We start from the raw sequence: 22,795 nt of genomic DNA on the forward strand, positions 1-22,795 counted from the left end.
CCAGCCACCTGGGGCCCAGCACCACTGTTCTAAGTCTCAGCTAAACCTCACTGTGCTCCAGCATCTCCACCCTGCCCTCTGGGGAAGAAAAGATTCACATGCAAATAAAGTGGGATATTTGTATTTGCATTTGGGGACATGCAGCCAAATCAAATATGATGACCACATTACTAAATATTATAGGCATTTCCTTTCCAGTTTCCCTGCCTGTCACCCACTCAATGTGGTGTAGAATGGCCATGGAAGAATGTGATAAATATTTTTTTTCCTCCTAAACTGGGATTTAACATGACTAGAGAAGGACTGGAGTGAGAGAGTTAACTCTTGAAATGTTTGCTTTTACTGGGCCAAGTATATGTGGGAAGGAGTTAGGGTCATTTAGGACGAGCTATTGCTGAGGGGGAAAGCTAGGCGTGATGTGGGTTTTTAAGGCAGGCTTAGTGGCCCAATCCATGGCTGGGCCTCATACTATCTTTGTTGTGCTTCAGGTTACTAAGAAGCAGATGGGCCAAGAGGTAAAAACTCTTTGTGAAGAAACAGGTTGGAGCCTAGTGGCTGCTTGGCTCCTTAAAAGCATGATACTTTTCCCACCTGGAATTTGTCTCTATGGACAATGAATGTGTGTCTGTTCTGGATTGAGGAGATGGTTGATCAGCAGTAGGCATGAGGCAGGCATGGGCAGGACCCACAGGAAACCCTCCACTGGGCTGGCAGAAGAACAATTCCTAGCCTGACTGAAAGGCCTTTCAGTTCCCTGATCTCAGGGCTCGATATCGGCCTGGATGCAGGGAGGTTTAGAGTGAGAAGGGAGCTCACGGATGGCATGGGTCAACGTCCTCAGTCTGATGCTAGAGGAACCAAGGCCCAGAGAGGGGCAGGGATTTGTGCAAAACCAAGAGCCAGGCAGGGCAAAGCTGTGGCCTGGACTTGGCTGCCAGATCCTGGGGCTATGGCGTTTCTGCTCTGTTCCAGGCGTCCTGCCACCATTTGGGCCCCAGAGCTAGGTATGCCGAGCTGCCTCCCTGTTTCCTCAGAAGGAAACAACCCTGCCAACACCTTGAGTTTGGATTTCCAGCCTCCAGAACTGTGAGGCAATACATTTCTGTTGTTCAAGTCCCCCAGTCTGTGGTCCTTTGTTACAGCAATCGTAGCAAATGAAGATACCCATATAGAGAACTCTATCTTCCCTACTTGACTGTGAACTCCTCGAGGGCAGGAGTCCAGCACCAACCAGTCCAGTGCCTGGTGTCCAGTGGACGGTCAGTCAAGAGTTCCTGAAGTGACCTTGTCCAGGGAAAGGTAATAGCCTGGGAAGCTGGCTGCCCCATTCCTCTCAAGACAAGTCTGGGAAGCCTACTTGCTGGCACCTTCGTCCCTAGATGTTCTGCCAGTCGAAGAGGGCATCCTTCCTCATGGAAGAGGGTATAGCAACTCTAGCCACCTGCTGCACAAGAAGCCAGCAAAGAGACTGAGTATCCCATGCTCCTGGAGACTCCTGGTCACTCTGGGAAACACTCAGTGCAAGTTCTCTTCACCCAACAGCATGGGGTGAAGGCCTTGAGAATCCACTTCTGGTCTCACTCGGCCCTAACCTGAGAGGAAATGACCTCTTCAGGGATTGCAGAAGGCTTTATACAGTTGGTGATGTGGGAGCTGCAGATTGAAGAATGCCTAGGAAAGGAATGTGGGGAAGGGGAGAAGAATTGCAGACAGCGGGGACAGCACGAACAAGGTAGAGCAATGTGATGGTACATGGAATGCTCGGGACAGAAGCAGGTCTGGGATGGTTGAAGCACGAGGATTGTGGGAAGGGCGTGGCCGAGATCTTGGAGAGCTGAACAGGAGGTTGAATGCTGGGGTGAGGAGGGCCCTGCACACCAAGCCTAAGTTGCAACTTAATCCGGAAGCCAGTGGAGATCCTAGCCTCCTGAGTGGAAGGCATGACTTCATAATGGGAAGAATCTCTCTCACACTAGGGGTAGTGTAGGGAATAACCTGGAGCAAGGGGGACAAGAAAGGGGGTTTCTGCCAGCATCAATGGGAGACATAGGTAGTTGACACCCCAGAAGTCAAATGGTGAGTGGCAGCCAAGGGAGAGGGAAGAGTTTCTCCCTGAGCAGCTGGGGATATAGTGGGCCTCCCGGCCAAGACCTGAAAATGTCCAGCCCTGTCTGTGTGCTCCCCAAAATCAGAGGAACTTCCATGCCCTCCATGGAGCCCACTGCCAATCTCATCCCAAGGGCCCAGCATAGAGTGAAGAGTCTCTTAGGAAAGGTGAACCAAATTAATTTTCAGAAGAAACGAATGTGAAGCTTCTGGGCTTTAAAAAAACCTTTTATTTATTTTAAGTGTGTGTTTCCAGGACCCTTCAGCTCCAAGTCAAGTAGTTGTTTCAATCTAGTTGTGGAGGATGCAGCTCACAGTGGCCCATATGGGGATCGAACCGGCAATCTTGCTGTTAAGAGCACCACCCTCTAACCAGCTGAGCTGACCGGCCGCCCCACTAAGTTTCTGTTTTAACACTGTAGAAAGACATTCTGCCCCTCAAAAGATACAGGCAATGAAGAGTGGGGAGACTTCAGTGTGAAAAGCAGGTAATATTTAAATCCCAAACTGCAGAAGCACTCAGGGAAGCCAGTTCCTGATAACAAAGAAGAGTTTAAACTTAGGAAGTACAATAGCGTGCAGTGATTTACACAGTTGTGCACAAGGGAAGGAGGCTCATCTAAAGTGACCCAGCTCCATCTAGCAGCATTAATCATCAATGGCTCTGCATCAGTGTTGGCCTAATAATACAGGAAGAAAAGGCCTTCTCAGGGCCAAGGAAAATGCTATTTTCAGAATGTCACCCTTTGCCCAGCTCCAACAGGCCCCAGGATGAGTATGTACCATGAGTCCTTTCATGTGAAAGTTCTGCAAAGCCCTCAGGGGCATGCAGCATGAGCCCCATACCCCGGCAAGAAGTTAAGTCTCAGAAAGATGCCCACACAGCAAAGAATGTATCTGTGAGTCCTCGGTCCTGCTGTCCCAGTAGATAGTGCTTTGGCATGTAAGTGGTATTCCACGCTACAGATGAGAGGGCTGATCATAAGAGAGTACTCATAGCTCTTCTGGCATTTGTGTTCAGCAAAGCAGGCAAGGCCTTCAAAGAATTGGGTCCACAGGGGAGTAGCTAAGCACAGGTTGATGGTGAAGCTGTTAGTACAACCCAGAACATTTGACTCCTGGGTCCGGGCTCCTTCCACTGGACCATGTCGCCTGCCTCTGAGGTTAGACCCATTGATCCAGCCAGTTTGACCACCTTGATGGAGCTGTCAGGTCAAGTCAGTGACCACTAATTTGGCTGATTCCTTTCCTTACCCAAATGATCAGCGGCTTGCATTGGCCAGGAAATGAGTCTAAATGGACTGGTTGTTCAAATAGGTCCTTGACTATCGTTGGCCTGGGGGGCTTTGTGACGTAGAATTGGGGGCTGTCACAGCCAAATCATCAAAGAGCAAGAGGTTAAGAATAGACCTAAGTGGTACATCCAGACAATGGAATACTATCCCACAACAAAGAGAAATAAGCTACCAAGCCATGGAGAAACCTTAAATGCATATTACTCAGCGAAAGAAGTCGGTCTGAAAAGGCTACATACTAGTGTATAGTTCAATTTATATGACATTCCAGAAAAGGCAAAACTATAGAAATAATAAAAAGATCAGTGATTGCCAGAAATTTGAGGAGAGTGGGGGAGTGATGAAGAGGTGAAACACAGGCGATATTTAGGGCAGTGAAACTATTCTGTATGATTCTGAAATGGTAGATACATGACATTATGCATTTGTCAAAAAGCACAGAATATACAACACAAAGGGGGAACTATGGACTTAAATTAATGATAATGCATCAACATTGGTTCATTGTTGTAACAAATGTACTCCACCAATATAAGATATTAATAATAGGGAAAACTGAGGGAGTATATGGGAACTCTGTAAACCTAAAAACTGCTCTTAAAAAATAAAGTCTAGTAATTTAAAAAAAACAACAACAAAACAGAATAGGCCTAAGAGTCCAGATATAGAAGGAAGCAGTAGAGAGCTGGAAAACTTCTGTTTCGTAACAGACAAAAAGGCAAATGCCGGGTAGACTCTGAAACCCTGGCTAAAAGTCTGCACCGACTCATGTGAATGATCACCAAACAATTAGGTCATGTATCTCAATACTTAGGAATAGCCCTATCTAGGCATCATGCAGTCAGTCTTCTGTGATATGCTGTGTATCTAAACAATAGCCACAGAACCATATGAAATGGAAGAAGCAAAACAAACTAGAAACTCACAGAATAGTTGTCATTCTACGGTTGTCAAAACACTTTAAAATGTTCCCTTTCAATCTAGACCATTAGTTCCTATGATTTTCCCACTAAAGGCAGGGGAGGTAGGTATTTACCAAGTGGAACTCTTTAGGCTCTTATTGTTCTTCCCAGCCTAGGTTTTTGTGCTAACTCCTTGAATTCCTAGAACTTGGAGCAACCAAACAGGAATGGCAAGAAACACACAAAAGAACAAAGCAGAAAAACACCACTGGGTTGATCTTATATGCACAACTGACAATTAGGGAACAAAGCACTCAGACTAAATTCTACACAAGGTCCTTCACCAGAAGTATTATTAGCTCTGGCCTTCGGTGAGCTGGATGCCTGGAGGTGGCATGCCTACCACTTTTAGGTAGCTGAAGAGATCCCTCAACAAAACAAAACAAGACAAAAACATTCTTTTTATAAAATAGAAGACTTGGTATTACAGAGATGGCAATTCTTTCATAATTAATCCATAAATTCATTTCAATTCCAATAGAATCCTAACAGACTTTTTTTTCGCCAAACTTGACAAGCTGACCATAAAATTTATATGGAAGAACAAAGGACCAAGGATAGTTAAAACACTCATGAAGAAGAATGAGAGAATGAGTGGGGGTGGGGGTGGGAGGGTGGGGGGGTGAGGGGTGGGGGTGGTTCATGCTACCAGATAGCAATATTTATTACAAGCTTACAGTAATAGAACTATGTGGTATAAGCTTAAGGACAAAATAAAACAGAGCAGTGAAACAGAACAATAAGCTCAGAAAGTAACCCACAGATGTAGGGAAACGATACATGACAATGGTAGAATAGCAGAGAGGTAGGGAAAGGAAACACGAATAAATGGTGCATAGATAATTCAATAGCCCTCTGAAAAAAAGTAAATCCTATACAAAAAAATAAGTTTAAGGTGAATTATAAAGCAATATGTAAAACTAAAACATTAAAAAATTTAAAGGAACATTTAGGAGACTACCATGTATCCCTGAAAATAAGACCTAGCCGAACAATCAGCTCTAATGCGTCTTTTGGAGCAAAATTTAATATAAGACCCGGTATTATTTTACTATAATATAAGGCTGGGTCTAATATAATACAATACAATACAATACAATACAATACAATACAATACAATACAATATATTATGAGGTCTTATTTTACTATAAGACCGGGTCTTATATTAATTTTTGCTCCAAAAGACACATTAGAGCTGATTGTCCAGCTAGGTCTTATTTTCGGGGAAACATGGTATATTTACGATAAGATAGAATTCCTTAAGAGAAAAAAAAAAACACAAGTCATACTTTAAAAGTACTAATAAATTGGACTTCTTCTAATTAAAACATTTCTACAACAAAGGCAACATGAAATTCAAAGATAGCTACAGACTGGGAGAAGACACAAATTTCACATCCATTTGGCCAAATAATAACATCTAACAATATCAGGAATGTTGATGATAGGAATATGCACTGCTGTTGGAAGCACAAACTGGCATAAACAATTTGGAGACCGATCTGACAATGTCTAGTATATAAATGTTTAAACAATTGCTTCAAATGGAAGCTTAGATAGTTCGCTTTAGACTTTTCTAAATTAAGCACTAAATACTAAACATTTCTTTATAAGTATCATTTTAGCTGCACCCTACAAATTTTGTAATGTTGTGTTTTCGGTTTTATTTAGTTCAAAATGTTTTCTAATTACTCTTGAAATTTGTTCATTGACCCATATGTTACTTAGAAAAGTGCAGTTTAATATCCATATATTGATGTCATCAGGAAATAAAAAGGTGACCCACAGAATAGAAAATATTTGCAAATCATATACCTGACAAGGGACTTGTATCTAGAATATATGAAGAACTCTTAAAGCTCAGCAATAAAAATAAACATATTAAAAATGGGCAAAAGATCTGAACAGATATCGCTTAAAAGAAGATATACAAATGACCGATAAGCACATGAAATGCTGTTCTACATTAGTCATCAGGAAAATGTAAATCAAAACCCCAATGAGATATCATTTCACACCTACTAGGAGGGCTAGAATCAAAAAGTCAGATAACAACATGTGTTAGGGAGGATGCGGAGAAACCAGACCCTCAGACGATATTGGTGGGAATGTAAAATGGTGCAGCTGCTTTGGAAAAGCAATCTGGAAGTTCCTCAAACAAATAAAGAGTTACAATGCAACCGAGCTAATTCCATTCCTTTTATGTACTCAATAAAAATGTGAATATATGTCCATACAGAAACTTGTACATGAGTAATTATATCAGCAATATACCCCAACGGTGGAAACAATTCAAATAACCATCAATGGATGAATGAATAGATAAAATCTGTACAGCTATATAATGAACATTATTTAGCCATAAAAAAGAAATAAGTCCTGATATATGCTGCAATATAGATAAACCTTGAAAACAGCATGCCAAGTGAAAGAAACCAGTCACCAAAGACTCTATGCTATAGGATTCCATTCATATGAAAGTTAAGAAGAGAGAAATCTATAGAGGCAGACAGTAGATTATTGGTTGCTTACGTATATTTGGGGAGGTAGAGAGATGATAGCTACAGGATACAGTTTCTTATTGAGGTGATGAAAATGTTTTAAAATTGACTGTGGTGATGGTTGCACATATCTTTGAAAATGCTAAAACCCATTAAACTGTATACTTTAAATGAGTGACTTGCATGATAGGCGAATTTTTTCTTTAAAAAGCTGTTAAAAACCATATATTGGGAATTTTCCAGATTTCTATATGTTACTGATTTCTCGTTTGATTGCTTGGCAGCTAGAGAACATCCTTTACATGATTTAAATTCTCTTAAATTTATGGAGACTTTTTTTATGGCCCAGAATATGGTCCTTGTGAATGTTCTGTGTGCACTTGAAAATGATATATATTCTGCTCTAGTTGGATGGAATATTCTATAAAAGTCAATTACATAAATTTGGATGAAACCGCGATTCAGGTTTTCTGTATCTTTACTGATTTTCTTTCTATTTGTTCTATCAATGACTGAGAGAAGAGTATTGAAATCTCCAACTATAATTGTGAAATTGCTTATTTCTCCTTATACTTCTTTCAGTTTTTACTTCACATATTTGAATCTCCCCTATTAGATGCATATACATTTAAGGCTGTTATATCCTCCTGATGAATGGACCTCTTTATTATCATGAACTATTCCCTTTATTCCTGGTAACATTCCTTGTACCAAAATCTACTTTGCCTGGTGTTAATATAGCTACTCTAACATTCTTTTCATTAGTGTTTGCTTGTGTTTATTTTTTTCTTTTAAGCTGTATGCATCTTTAGATTTAAAGCGGAATTCTTATAGACAGCATATAGTTAAGTCTTGCTTTTGTACTCAAAATGACAATCTTTATTTTTTAATTGGGGTGTTTAGACCATTTATATTTAATTAAGTTATTGATTTAGTGGGGTTTTAATTTACAACCTTGCTATCTGATTTTTATTTGTTTCATCTTGGTCTTATTTTTTCTTCTCTTTTCCTGCCTTCTTTTTAATTAGTTATTTTTATGATTCCTTTTAATCTCCAGTATTGGCTTTAATGGCTCTCTTTGTCTCATTTTTATTGGTTATTCTAGGGCTTTCAAGAAAGTCTTTAATTTAGCACAATCTAACTTCAAGCAATATTATACCACTTCACATATGCTCTAAGAACTTAAAACAGCATACTTCCCTTCTCCCTTTCCTGTTCTTTGTGCTATTGTTACCATACATTTCATTTCTATATATTATCAATACTCCAACATATTGTTATTATTTTTCACTTAAACAGTTAATTTTCATTTAAGGAGAAAATTAAAAAAATGTCTTTTATATATACTCACACATTTAGAAGTTTCGGTGCTCTTCATGTCTTTGTTTGATCCAAATTTTCATTTGCTATCATTTTCCTTTTGTACGAAGAACTTTCTTTAACATTTCTTTGTAGTACATGTTTGTCGGCTATGAATTCTCTCAGCTTTTGTCTGAAAAGTATTAAAAAATCACAAAAGAAGACATCAAGAAAGGAATAAAGAAACAATGGAACTACAAAACAGGAAAAAATGACAAACAGCAATAATAAGTCCTTACCTATCAATAATTACTTTAACTATAAACAGATTAAATTTTCCAATCAAAATACATAGAGTGTCTGAATAGATAAAATATATAAGATACAACTAGCCCACCTTGGGGACTCCAGAAGCGTAACAAATGCTCTAATGCCTAAAAAAAAAAATGATAAGGTACAACTATACACTGCCTCCAAGAGACTCACTTTATCTTTAAGGAAATACATAGGCTAAAAGTGAAGAGATAGAAAATGATATTCCTTGCAAATGGTAATCAAAAGATATCAGAGGTAGCTATACTTGTATCAGACAAAATAGACCTTAAGTCAAAAACTCTAACAAGAAACACAGAAGGTCATTATATAATGACAGAGGGGTCAATTCACCAAGAGGATATAACAATTATAAATATATATGTACCGAACATTGGAGCACCTAATTATATAAAGCAAACATTGACAGAACTGAAGAGAGAAATGAACGTCAGTACAGTAATAGTAGGGGATTTCAATACCCCACTGTCAACAATAGATAGATCATCTAGATAGAAAATCAATTAGGAGACAGATGACTTGATTAACACTATAGATCACATGGACCTAACAGACATATATATACAGAAAATTCCATCCAACAGCAGCAGCACATACGTTCAAGTGCACATTCTCCATAATAGATTATATGTTAAGTCATAAAACAAATCTTAACAAATTTAAGAAGACTGAAGTCACATTAGCTATCTTTTCTGACTGCAATGGTATGGGATTAGAAATGGATAACAAGATGAAAATTAGAAATCCACATATATTTGCAAATTAAATAACACATTCCTGAATAGCCAATAGGCCAAGGAAAACAAAGGGGAAATAAAAAAAAAATCTTGAGACAAAGGAAAATAGAAACACAACATACCAAAACTTATGGGATGCAGCAAAAGCAGTTCTAAGAGGGAAGTTCATAGCAATAAATGCCTACATTAAGAAAAAAGCAAGATCTCAAACAAACAACCCAACTTTACACCTCAAGGAAGTAGAAAAAGAATAAACTAAGCCTGAAATTACAAGGAGGAAGGAAATAACAAAGATTAGATGAGAAATAAATGAAATAGACCAGAAAAAACATTACTAAAAATTATTTTAATTTTTGAAAGATATTTTCACTGCATTTAGCTTTCTAGGATGACTTTTTTTTTTCCCTTAGTACATTTAATGTGCCACTACACTGTCTTCTAGCTTACATGGTTTCAATCAAGAAGTCTGATGTAATCTTTATCTTCTTTTCTCATGTAATATGTCTCTTTTCCTCTGGTTGCTTTTTTTAATTTTTGTCCCTGACAGTATTTATTTTTGGTGTCATTATTGGTCCATCAAGAAAATAATGATCTAGACCAGTTTCTCAAACTCAGAACTATTGATATTTTGAAAAATTCTTGGATGTGGGGAGCTGTGCTGTGCACTGTAGGATGTTTGGCAGTTGTGACAACCAAAAATGTGTCTAGTCATTGCCAAATGTCCCTAAGGGTGGAAGTGGGGTAGCAAAATCACCTCACTTAAGAACCAAACTTTCAATACTGTAGCAACCCAGAGACCATTCTTTTTTATATATAAGTTAGGAAGCTTCAAAAAAAAAAAAACATAAAAGGAGCATATTGAAGGGGCACAGAAGCCAACCTGAAAGAGTTACCAATGGTCAAAGGTGAAGCAACTTAAGCAATGAGCAAAAAATACCCATGAGCAATGAGCATAAAATAAAATCCATGAATTCATACTGATATCAATCAATAAATGTGGGAGAAGGTATGTGCTTCCTAATGGGAAAATTCCGATTAATAGACAGAAGGAATGCAGGAAATAGAAAATCACCATTAGGGTACCACCATTAGGGTACCACAGTGATGCCGCAGGTGGGATCCAGCAAAGGATGCTGTCATGAGTGGGAAAAAAGTTTAAGTAGAAACAGTATGTCTGTATAACCTCCAGGTATTTCCCTCAAAATATTTAGTAAGTACAGGAGTGTGAAAAGGAAATGATAACTTTATGGTGGAGAATCCTGTCCGAGACTACCTTGGCCAGGTAATCCAGGTCATGGTATCGATACCATGTCCCCCTGATATTATGGACCGATAATGGCACTTCACCGGTAGCTACGGTAGCTTTTCACCAAATGCACAATCTCAAAGTAATCACAAGAAAAATTGAGACACAACTAAACTGAGGGGCATTCTACAAAATACTTGATTAGTATTCTTCCAAGTGTCAGTCATAAAAGACAAGGAAAGACTGCTGAACTGTCATAGACTGGAGAAGACTGAGGAGATATGATGACTAAATGCATTAGTGTAAAAACTCGTAAAATCTAAGGAAAGTCCACAGTTTAATTCATAATATTATACCAAGGTTAATTCCTTAATTTTGAGGACTATACAATGGTTACGTAACATGTCAACATGGGGGAAGCTGACTGAAGCATGTGTGACAGTTCCCTGTTGTGCGTTTTCAACTTTTCTGTAAATCTAAAATTATCTCAAAATCAAAGGGTTTTAAAAATTGGAGTATCCTTTAGTCTTAACTGTAGATATACACCTGTGTATTATTAAAAAAAATCTTAATAGGTTAAACATTGGAACCACAGAATCTCAGAGCTGGAAGAGCTGCTCTAGATCACCTGGTTCAATTCCTTCATTTTACCTTCTAGGCAAACTTGAACCAGGAATGGGATCGTCCCAAGTTGATGCAAGTAGCACCAGAGCAAGGACTGGATCTCCTCACCTGAGAGCTCTTGCTATTATCTTCCTCATAGTCTTTTGCTCTCACCTCTAAAATATCTGCAAACAGAACCCAAGATGTTTTGGGTACACGTACAGGTGAAGATCTGTTCTCTAGAGCAGGGGTCAGCACACATTTTCCACAAAGTGCAATATAGTAAATATTTTAGCTCTTGCAAGACATTTGGTCTGGTGACAACTGGACTGTGCTGTTGCAGCACAAAAGCAATCGTAGAAAACATGTAAACAAATGAGTGTGGCTTTGTGCCAATAAAACTTTACAAAAGTGGGGGTTGCGGTGGGGGCAGATTTGGCTGGTGGGCTATAGTTTGCCAACCCATACTGCAGATCTTAGCTGTAAGAGATGATTTTGTGTTAGCTCAGGTTCATGAACGTGAGATGCATCTCATGTAGTAGGAGTAGAAGATATGAGCATGTCCCCCACTGGGCAACAGTATTGGAGAAGAATTCATGATGGCGAGATCTTCTAAAATGAAGAAAGAATAGCAATACTTCCTCATGTTAGGTCTGCCCAAGCAGAGGATGATCAAGTAGCATGAAGGATGTAAAAGACAAAAATCCCAGAAACAGAAAGATGAACAGCCACCCCCTGACATTTCATTATGCCCTTCTGGCAAGGTAGGGGCTATCTGTAGAAACACTCAGAGCTGTGGAGCTTTCAGGTTTCAAAGACAATGAATTAAATCTAATTTCAAAATCGTTGGTCATTATGCTAAAACACATACATATATACATACAGAGGAGCACAGTATTATAAACTAAAGTGGTTATAAAAAATGACAGAATAAAAAGGATAATTCTGTTAAGAGAGCATGATTTATTATAACTGTTTAGTATTGACAGAAAGGAAGCATGAGAGAGTAACCTGAAAGTAGGAAAAATAGTATTTTTGAAATATAATGTTTAATGTTATTTCCAAAGAAACTCTTTCCTAACTGGGTTCTTTTCTCAACATTTTTTTCTATTTAATACTGGTTATTACCTATTTTAAAGATGCCCTGTGATGAAAATAATTGTCTGAGACAATGTAAAACTTCAGTCATGTGCTTCCTTCTCACTTTTTTTTCATTCATTTGCAATCCTTAACCACAAAATAAAACAAAAAAGAAAACTACTAAATATACCGAGCATGGGTTTAAATAATTTCTACTCCTGACAGTTACTTGGCATTAACATAGTGTTTCCAAGGGTCTAATTAGCTCGTTGCTTCTCAGGTTAAATATTTCATGCCCCAATTTTGTTTCCTTCTCTATTTGACCACAAGCTTACACGAAGACACACCTTTTTGTCCCACAATCAGTCCTAATGTACTGTGTCTCAGTTGGATATTGGAAGGTGAACTACAGATGCAGTCTGGGCAGGGTTCAGCAAGCAGCCCGACCATCCTGAAGCCCCGAACCCCGGGGGAACACCTCATCTTTCCTGGGAGGCTACTGGAGTAAATGACAAGAGAGCAGGAAAGAAGTTAGTGAGGACGCCAAGCCCGGTTAAACAAGAACACCAAATTTTCTGGGACAGGCCACTTCCACAGGTTGGCTTCATTGACCAGGCCCCAAATACATTTGTTCTTGTCAGATTATGGCTCTAGACGTTGAATGTCAAGGCTAGAAGACTTCAGATCCTGCCAGAAGAGATGGGATGTGCAGTAAATGGGGTAAAAAACAACTGTGTGAGGCTTCCAGACCTTGGTCACCTTCCCCTAGTTGGTATCCTTGCTCTTCCTTGCCTACTTCCCATTAAGGGCTGATTGGCAGTGAAGTCCCTGAAATGCAAGAAGTGTCAGCCAGGAAGTGGAACCTGGGGTAAGAGCAGCCAGGGCAAAGCAAGGGAAGACAAGCACCTGTTAAATGTCACTGAGTCTCTGTGAATCTTTAATTCTTTGGTCTATGAGATGTGTATCTAATATCCACCTTGCCACCTTGGATATGAACATTCAATGACAGAATGCATGCAAAGGGCCCCATAAGGCTCTGGTACAGAGTAAGCTCTTATGTTTATTAGGGGTCTACCCCTGGGACTTACGGGAAAAGGGATACTGCGTAGCCATCCCATGACAGGACATAGCCACAGAGCTTAACTCTCAGGAAACACAAGTGGGCTCTCCAGGGACCTCAGCCAGCTGCCTCCATCCCACAACCGAATAAACAGCTTGAAGCTAGGTGGTCAAACAGCTTTCCCTAGTCAAAAAGCAGCACCTCTGAGTGAATAGTACCATGTGATGAACTGTTCACTTGGTATTTTGGGGGACGCAGCTGCCAGGGAAAAGAATTCTCCAGTGCACTCTTGCAAAATCCCAGTTCACACTCAAATAGATGCTATGCTGAAGGCCGTCACTGGATACTGCTTAGTTGAGGTGACTTTTGCCCTCACCACTGTTTCCACCTTCATCCAGTATCTTTTAGTTAATTGTCAAAAGGCTGTGCTCTTTGCAGCAGCTGCTGCTCCCCTGGCTGCTAGGGCTGGAACACTGAGGCTGCCTGACAATTTCCTAATTCTGATCCTAAGGCAAGGACAGTGTCAGACCAACATTTGAGTCTGAGTGCAGAATATCTAGGGTAAACACCTTATCTCAAGTTGGCTTCTGTTTAGTACATTTGGGATGTATTACCCTCCCTAGCGCTTGGGACCTCGAGGAATATAAAGCCATTTTAATAAGAGTGTAAGTAAAGCTAATTTAAGAAGGGAACTCTGCTATACATATATCAAATAGCACATCTTTCAAACTGGAGTGAGTGGCTTTGTAGTGCCTCACTGCCTTGGACTATCCTTTTGCATTATCCATGCTTCTTTTCTTTCTCTAACACAACTGAAAGCTGGCATCACCTCAATTCTGGGGGGTGCAGCAGAGATGGTGAGAAGGGATCTATTTATTAATATTTGTGAGTGGGTACTCTGAAAAGTAAAGGAAAAATGTTTCTTAAAAACAACTGCATTGAGACAATGCCGACTTTCACATGCGGGCATCATGTATTTCATGGCATCTAATCCTCAGTAAATTTGTACATACGTATTAAATATCAACCAGACATGAAAGAGAACAGTCCCCATTATAGACATAGAAACCTAAGTAATCATCGAAGATGTGATGTTGTCACTTGAGTAAGAAGATAACAGGAAATGGGGAGGAAACTTGAATTTCTGAGTATCTACTATGTGTGAAGCTCTATGCTAGGTTTTTTCCCCCTCTCTCTCTCCATATATATATATGCCATTCACCTGCCAGTGAACTAGCTTATATATCTATATATATATCTATATATATCTATATATATCTATAGATAGATAGATAGATATACACACACACAGACATACGTATGTATGCATATATGAGTATGTACATATTATATATATGTATATATATGTATATATATATATATATATATATATATATATATATATATATGAAACTTGAATTCTAAAAAGCATGGCAGATTGGCTTTACTAGCTCATTTAACAAAAGAAGAAATGTGAATGGATACATGGTAAGTAAGTAGGTTGTCCACGGCCAGACAGGCAGTGTGAAGTAGAGCCAGGATTTAATCCTCATCTCTCTGACTCCAAAAACTGTTCTTTCCACTATAGTACGTACTCTGTAACTATCTAACAATAGGGTTCTTCGGGTCTGGAGCAGGAAATGTATCTGATGATCTCGGACTACCTTATCATAGTATCCAGCAAGGACATTTCCAAAGACGACTAGACTCAGATAAAAAGGACTCAAGGAGCCAAGCGAAAGGGGCCCCCAATGGCCAACACAAACCTCCATATGAATAAGAACAATGAATTAAAGCCCATAAAATACATTTAAATCCACAAATTCATCATTATGCTTTAAAAATAATCACTCATTGACTTTATTAGCACATGCCAATGAACTAGCTCATTATTCTGAATCGGCATTTAGCTTGTCTTCTTATATAAACTGTACCCTTGGACAAGCAAGTAATAAATGTACAGAAAATTCCAGCTAGAAAAATAAAGAAGGAATGAAAAAAGAATGTCAACATTTTGCAACACTTAATGAATGAATGAAACCTAAACTTAATCATCAGTGGCTACTAACACAAAACAAAGACAACCAGATTGTATGTGTCTCACACAAAACCATATATGAAGTAGTCTCACCAAAAACAAAGCAAAAAGCAAAAAAACAAAAAACAAACAAACAAAAAAACCATCCTGAAACTTGAGTCTGATTAAGCCTCTAAAATCAACTACTAATTTAGAGAAAACACAGAAGTCTGAGGATAGTTAGAGTATCTAAGTGTTAAACTTAACAATGGGAATGCAATCAGCGAAATCCAGAATGTGGGAAATACTACAGAGAAAGCCATCCTTTTTTATTTCAAGAAATAAACTGCAAGATTGAAAGAGACTAAAAGGCTATGCCAGTCAATTATAGTATCTAGTCCTTATTTAGAGCTTTATTCAAACAAGCAAAAATCCACTTATCCTAATTGTAAGATAATTGGAAACTGGAGCATTGACTGGATATTTGTTGATTTTAATGAAGTTTTGTTCATTTTGAGGGGTGGTAATTGTATTGTGGATTATTTAAAGAGTCTTAATCCTTTAGAAACACATAATAAATTATTTACAAATGAAATGTTATGACGTCTGTGGTTTGCTTTAAAATATTACAGAAAAAGGGACAGTGGATGTGGTATTGTGAAAGAAGAGTGGCCGTGGGTCGATCATTTTTGAGGCTGGGTGATTGATACATGGATCTCGTTATATAATTAATTCTATCTGCTTTTGTATACATTTGAAAATTTTCATAATAAAAAGATGTATCTATCTAAAACATACACATACACACATGCATGCACGTATGTGCCAAAATCCCGCGTCTTGGAATTGATCCTATGGATATGTAGTGGAATGACACCATAGGCATATATGAGTCATGCAAATTCAAACCCAGGCACTCAGAATACAGAGGGAGCAGAGAGGAGGAAGGGGAGACAGAGGAGGACAGAGACAGAACATCAGCAGAAAGATAGAGTTGAGACAGGAGACAATAATTGAAATGGTGGAGCAGGTTGTGCCTACAATTCTGCTCAAGGACCCCACTGTGCCTTAGAGAGACTGTAAGGTGGAAATGGTGGTTCTGTTATCTCCTCAGTAAGTCTCATTCCCCATGCGCCTCTCATAGAGTCAGCATCTCACTGTGATGCTGGTGTCTGAAGACACACGTGTGCTTCAGCATGGCTGATGACCACAAGCTCACCTGTGCACCTGGTGCTGAGCCAAAGATTCAGCAATGGACTTCAACTGGGGGACAAAGAGGCAAACAGGCTCCGCTGGAATAATGAAGACACGGTATATGAGCCTTCCAAATGGAGTCTTAAGGGTGGTTTTGACTATGGGATTTTCACCTCATGTGCTGGTTAAATAATCTAACAAAAGATGCTCAAGTCCACTGTACCCCATACATGTGTGCAAGGACATATGCACAACAATGCTTAAAGTTTAATTATAGTATCTTAAATACTGGGCAAATCCTAAATGTTCACTAACAGACGATGAATGGTTCAACATGGTGAATCCCCAGAGTGGAATACCTTATGGAGCCATTCCAAAGAAGCAGCTACATAGTTCTCATTCACTGATAGGAGATGTCCAACACATAGTGTTACATGAAAAAGGCATGTGGCACAGCAATGTATATGGTGTCCTTCCATTTTTGTAAATAACAAAAGGAATAGAGGTCGTCCTACAGATACATACAAAGCACTGCTCTTTTATTACAGGATATTTCTAGAAGACTATACAAGAAACTGGCAACAGTGAAAGACTATCATGACAGGGAATGGAAGTTTAGAGGATAGGAGTAGGAGGGTAATTAAATTTTCATTGTGTGCTCTTCTTTATAGTTTGAAATCTTACCATGTGCGTGTATTAATATTTAAACTTTTGCTTAAATGTAACATAACTGTAGAAAAGTGTGTTGTTCATACCGGTACAACTCAATGAATTAGCATAAAGTGAACATACCCAAGTAACCACCACTAGGCCCCAAAATAGAACACTCTAGAACACCAGTCTCTAGAAGTCCCATCAGGCCCTCATCATTTTCCTCCCCTTCCTCCTGAAAGTTAACTACTATCCTGATTTTTAATATTCTAGTTTGGTTTTGTCTGTTTTCAAATTGTATAGAAATTGAATTAGACAGTGTGTATTCCTTAGACTCTGAATTATTTTGAACAATATGTTTGTAAGAGTCTTCCATGTTCTTGCGTGTAGCTCTAATTTTTAATTTTCATTACTATAGAGTATTCCATTGTATAAATACACCACAATTTATTCATCTATTCACTGTCAATGGGCATTTGGGTCATTTCTGTTATTTGTACTAAATAATGCTATACTGGACATTTCTGCATATGGCTTTTGGTGAACAAATGCAGTGCAATTGCTGGGACATAGGGTAGACATTCTTTAGCTTTATTAGATACTGACAAACAGCATCCTAAAGTGTTTATATCAGTTTATCCTTCAGCTAGCACTATGCTAGTTGAATTAACTTTTCAAACAAACAATAACAAGAAAAACAAAACTGTTCAATTCATATAAGCAGTTATTTAATTGGTATTCCTGTGTTATATTCTGTGTTTAATTTGTAAAAATTAAAGTTAAACACATGGGTCACTGCACTACCTAACACACTCATACACGGGTCCTGGGACAAATCCCCACTGAGTTTCATGTCACGGAGGAGCAGATCTGCTTTCTGGGTCTTAGATAATACAGAGGGTGTCAAAAAATGTATATACGTTTTAAGAAAGGAAAAAATTATTAATTGTAATACTCATTATATACCGATAACAAAAGATGAATACAAGTCATGTGTATACATTTTGTTGGCACCCCTAGTATATACCACTGTAACCGTTATCCTTAACTACCAAAAAAATCAGAGTGAAAGCCAGCACTCAACAACCATACCATTCCACTCATCCGAGGTATCTAGAAATATCTACTGCTTCTTGAAATAGACAATTGTGCTCTATGTCTTACTTTGCATTATGTTTAAAATTGTAAGCTTCTGCAAATCCTTTTGGAAATAAAGAGGAAAGAATAAATTGTAAAGAAATAAACTGAAAATAATTCTAGCCCCAGGTGGTGAAGTTTTAAAGGGAACTTTTAGAAACTAAGGTTAATGCAACCCAAACAACAAAAGTACAGAAAGAAAGCAGTATAAAATGCAGGGTTCCGTAATGTGTGATGAACCAACCACCCTGTCACATGGGTGGCCCAAGATACAGTCAGGCTTGTATGAGTCCTAACAAAAGGTGGAAAAAGCAGTGCTTTCTCCACATTTGGTAACTTTTGACTCAATACCCATTGGACAAACCTGTACTCAGATAAAAGTCCAACTTCTTCTCCTTGAACTGGAATTAAATCTACCTTTGGAAAGGACACACAGTCTACCCCCATAGCTCTCAGTCAAGTATTGCCATCTTGGAACATCTTCCTAGCTGTGCCACCTGACAGACAGAATCCCACAGCCTTCTGGGTCACTATCAGAAAGAACCCTAACCAATCTAAGGGTCTACTTCCCTCACTTTTTGATGCTGTCTTGATGTTCAGTTAATGCTTGACGATTGTATCAATTAATTTCTCAGACCAGATAGACTCAATGAGATCTTTCCATTTGGCTGGGGGCTAAGTCTATGCTCAGTTTCCAATGGATATCACAAAGCATAGGAGCTCAGGGGAGGAACGGGGAGGAGAAAGGGAGGGAAGGAGGGAGGGAGGGAGGGAGGGAGGGTTTGAAAACCCAGTAGGGTTTTCAAAGATCTGGAATTTGAGTGGCACTTTGAAGAAAGATAAGGTATAAAAAAGTAATAATTAACATGATGCTTGGGAAATCACATATGCAGAGCAATGGACAAAAAGAGAGGGAATGAATAGCTGGAAAGGAGATTTAGGTCCATTCGTGGAGGCCCTTGAATACCAAATTAAGGAATTTGGATTTTGTGCTATTACTGACAATTTTGGTGTAGGATGACAAGAGATCGTGATGAAAGCACTCTTTTAGGAGATGAATCTGGCTGCAATGTGCAGCACAGACTGGACTGGAGATAAAAACAAGTAGGGATTCCACTGCTATTGCTATGATACAGGCCAAAATAACTAGTGTCTGAAATTGAATGGGAACAACAGGGATAGAAATACAGGAACAGAGAAGAGTACAAAGGATCATTAGGGTTCAGAAGTGATTAGATGTACATAAGAAGGCAAAGAGAGAACTGAGAATGCCACTGAGACTTGGAACTAGAAGAACCATGAGACAGACACCTCCACGACTTATGGTGGCATTCTTTTTAATAGAAAAAGACTGGAACCAACCCAAACATCTGTCAACAAGTACTGACTGGTTGAACAAATACAGTGTTTCTTCAGGATGGCATACTATACAGTTATAAAAGAGACGCAAGGACGATCTCCATACAATGACATGGGATGATCTCTAGGACATGTTCAATGAAGAAAGGGGAGCAGAGCAGTGTTGATGGTACATGCTACATTTGTGTAAGAAATGAGGGTCAAGTAATCAAAACATCCTATGGTACTGGCATTAAAACAGAGACACAGATCAACAGAATAGAATAAAGAGCCCAGAAACAAAGCCACACATATACAGTCAAATAATATAGGACAAAGAAGCCAAGAATATACAACGGGGAAAGGACAGTCTCTTCAACATATGGTGTTGGAAATACTGGACAGCCACATACAAAAGAGGGAAACTGGACCACTGTCTTACACCCGCCACAAAAATGAACTCAAAATGGATTAAGTACTTGAATATAAGACCTGAAATCATAAAACTCCTAGAAGAAAACACAGGTGGCATACACGTGTCTCTATAGAGAAATGCTTTTATATTTTTGGGGTAGATACCCAGGAGAGCGATTGCTGGGTCATATGGTAATTCTATTCGTAATTTCTTGAGGAACCTCCACACTGCCTTCCATAGCGGCTGCACCAGTCTGCATTCCCACCAACAGTGTATGAGAGTTCCTTTTTCTCCACAGCCTCTCCAACACTTGTTACTATTTGTTTTGTTGATGAAAGCCATTCTGACTGGGGTGAGGTGATATCTCATTGTGGTTTTCATTTGCATTTCTCTGATGATTAGCGATGTTGAGCATTTTTTCATATGTCTATTTGCCATTTGTATATCCTCTTTGGAGAAATGTCTCTTCAGGTCCTCTGTCCATTTTTCAATTGGGTTGTTTGTTTTTTTGTTGTTGAGTTTCATGAGTTCCTTGTATATTTTGGATATTAGCCCCTTATCAGAGGAACTGTTTGCGAAAATCTTCTCCCATTCAGTTGGTTGCCTCATTATTTTGTCAATAGTTTCTTTTGCTGTGCAGAAGCTTTTCAGTTTCATATAATCCAATGTTCATTGCAGCTTTGTTTACGGTGGCCAAGACATGGAAACAACCAAAATGTCCTTCGATAGATGAATGGATAAAGAAGTTGTGGTACATATACACAATGGAATACTATTCAGCGTTAAGGAAAGATGATATAGGAACATTTGTGACAACATGGATGGATCTTGAGAGTATAATGCTAAGTGAAATAAGTCAGACAGAAAAAGCAGAGAACCCTATGATTTCACTGATATGTGGTATATAAACCAAAAAGAACAAGACAAACAAATGAGAAACAAAAACTCATAGACACAGACAATAATTTAGTGGTTACCAGAGGGTAAGGGGGTGGGGGGTGGGTGATGAGGGTAAAGGGGATCAAATATATGGTGATGGAAGGAGAACTGACTCTGGGTGGTGAACACGCAATGGGATTTATAGACGATGTAATACAGAATTGTACACCTGAAATCTATGTAAATTTACTAACAATTGTCACCCCAATAAAATTAATTAAAAAAAAAAAAAAAGAAAACACAGGTGGTAAGCCCCTTGACATAGGCTTTGGCGGTGGTGTTTAAATACGACACCGAAAGCAAAAGCAACAAAAACACAAATAAACAAGGGGGACTACACCACACCAAAAAGCTTTGTACAGCAAAGGAAAACATCTACAGAATGAAAAGGCAACCTATGGAATAGGATAAAATATTTGCAAATCATATATCTGATAAGGGGTTAATATCCAAAATATACAAAGAACTCATATAACTCAACAGCAAAAAAACAAAAAACAAATAATCCAATTAAAAATGGGCAGAAGATCTCAATAGACATTTTCCCAAAGAATACATACAGATGGTTAACAGGTACGTGAAAAGATGCTCAACATCACTAATCATCAGGCAAATGTAAATCAAAATCACAATGAGATATCACTTCATACCTGTTAGAATGGGTATCATCAAAAAGACAAGAAAGAACAAGTATTGGCGAGGAGGTGGAGAAAAGAGAACCTTTGTTAACTGTTGCTGGGAATGCAAATTGGTGCCGCCACTATGGAAAACAGTATGGAGATTCCTAAAAAAATAAATAAATAAAAATAGAATTATCATATGATTCAGCAATTCCACTTCTGGGTATATGTCCAAAAGAAACAAAATTAATATCCAGAAGAGATAACTGCACCCCCATGTTTACACATGGAAACAACCTGTGTCCATCAATGGGTGAGTGGATAAAGAATTTTTTTTAATCTGACAAAAAATACTATTCAGTATTCCACAGTGTGTGTGTGTGAGTGTGTATAAAACACTCCATGGAATACTATAAGAAGCAAATCCTGCCATTTGTGACAACATGGATGGAATTTGAGAGCGCTATGCTAAGTGAAATAAGCCTGACAGAGAAAACCAAATACTGTATGATCTTACTTCTATGTGGAATCTAAAATATACATATATATATATGTATATATATATATATATATATATATATATATATATATATATATAATTTTAAAAAAGTTCATAGGTACAGAGAACAGAGTGATGTTTGCCAGGGGTCGGGGTGCAAGATTGGGAGAAATGAATGAAGGGTCAAAAGGTACAAACTTCCAGTTACAGAATAAATAAGTCATGGGGATATAATGTACAGCATGGTGACTATAGTTAATAATGTTGTACTGCATATTTGAAACTTGTTAATAAGAGAATATATCTTAAAAGTTCTCCTCACAAGAAAAAAATACTTTTTTGTAACTTTGTAAGGTGATGGATGTTAGCTAGACTTATTGTGGTGATCATTTTGCAATGAATACAAATTATGCAGTACCCCTGAAACTAATGTACTGTGATGTGGAACCTCCTATAATATACAATTATACCTCAATTAAAATAAATACATATTTTAAAATTGTTTAAATGGAAAAAAATAGAAAAATCACAAAGCAATGGGGTGAAACATAATTACTTATTCTCATTTATTTAAGATTCAAACCCACAATGGACAGATAAACCAAGACCTAATAAACATGATTACTATGGGGGGGAGAGGAGGGGGCAAGAATGGGGAGAGAAGGGGGCAAGATTTTTAGAATATCTCCTGCTATGTGGTTTTGATTTTGGAACCATGTAAATGCTTTACATCAATTAAATGTATAATTAAATTTAAAAAGG

Source organism: Rhinolophus hipposideros (genome assembly GCF_964194185.1).
Source record: "Rhinolophus hipposideros genome assembly, chromosome: X".
Taxonomy (NCBI): Eukaryota; Metazoa; Chordata; class Mammalia; order Chiroptera; family Rhinolophidae; genus Rhinolophus; species Rhinolophus hipposideros.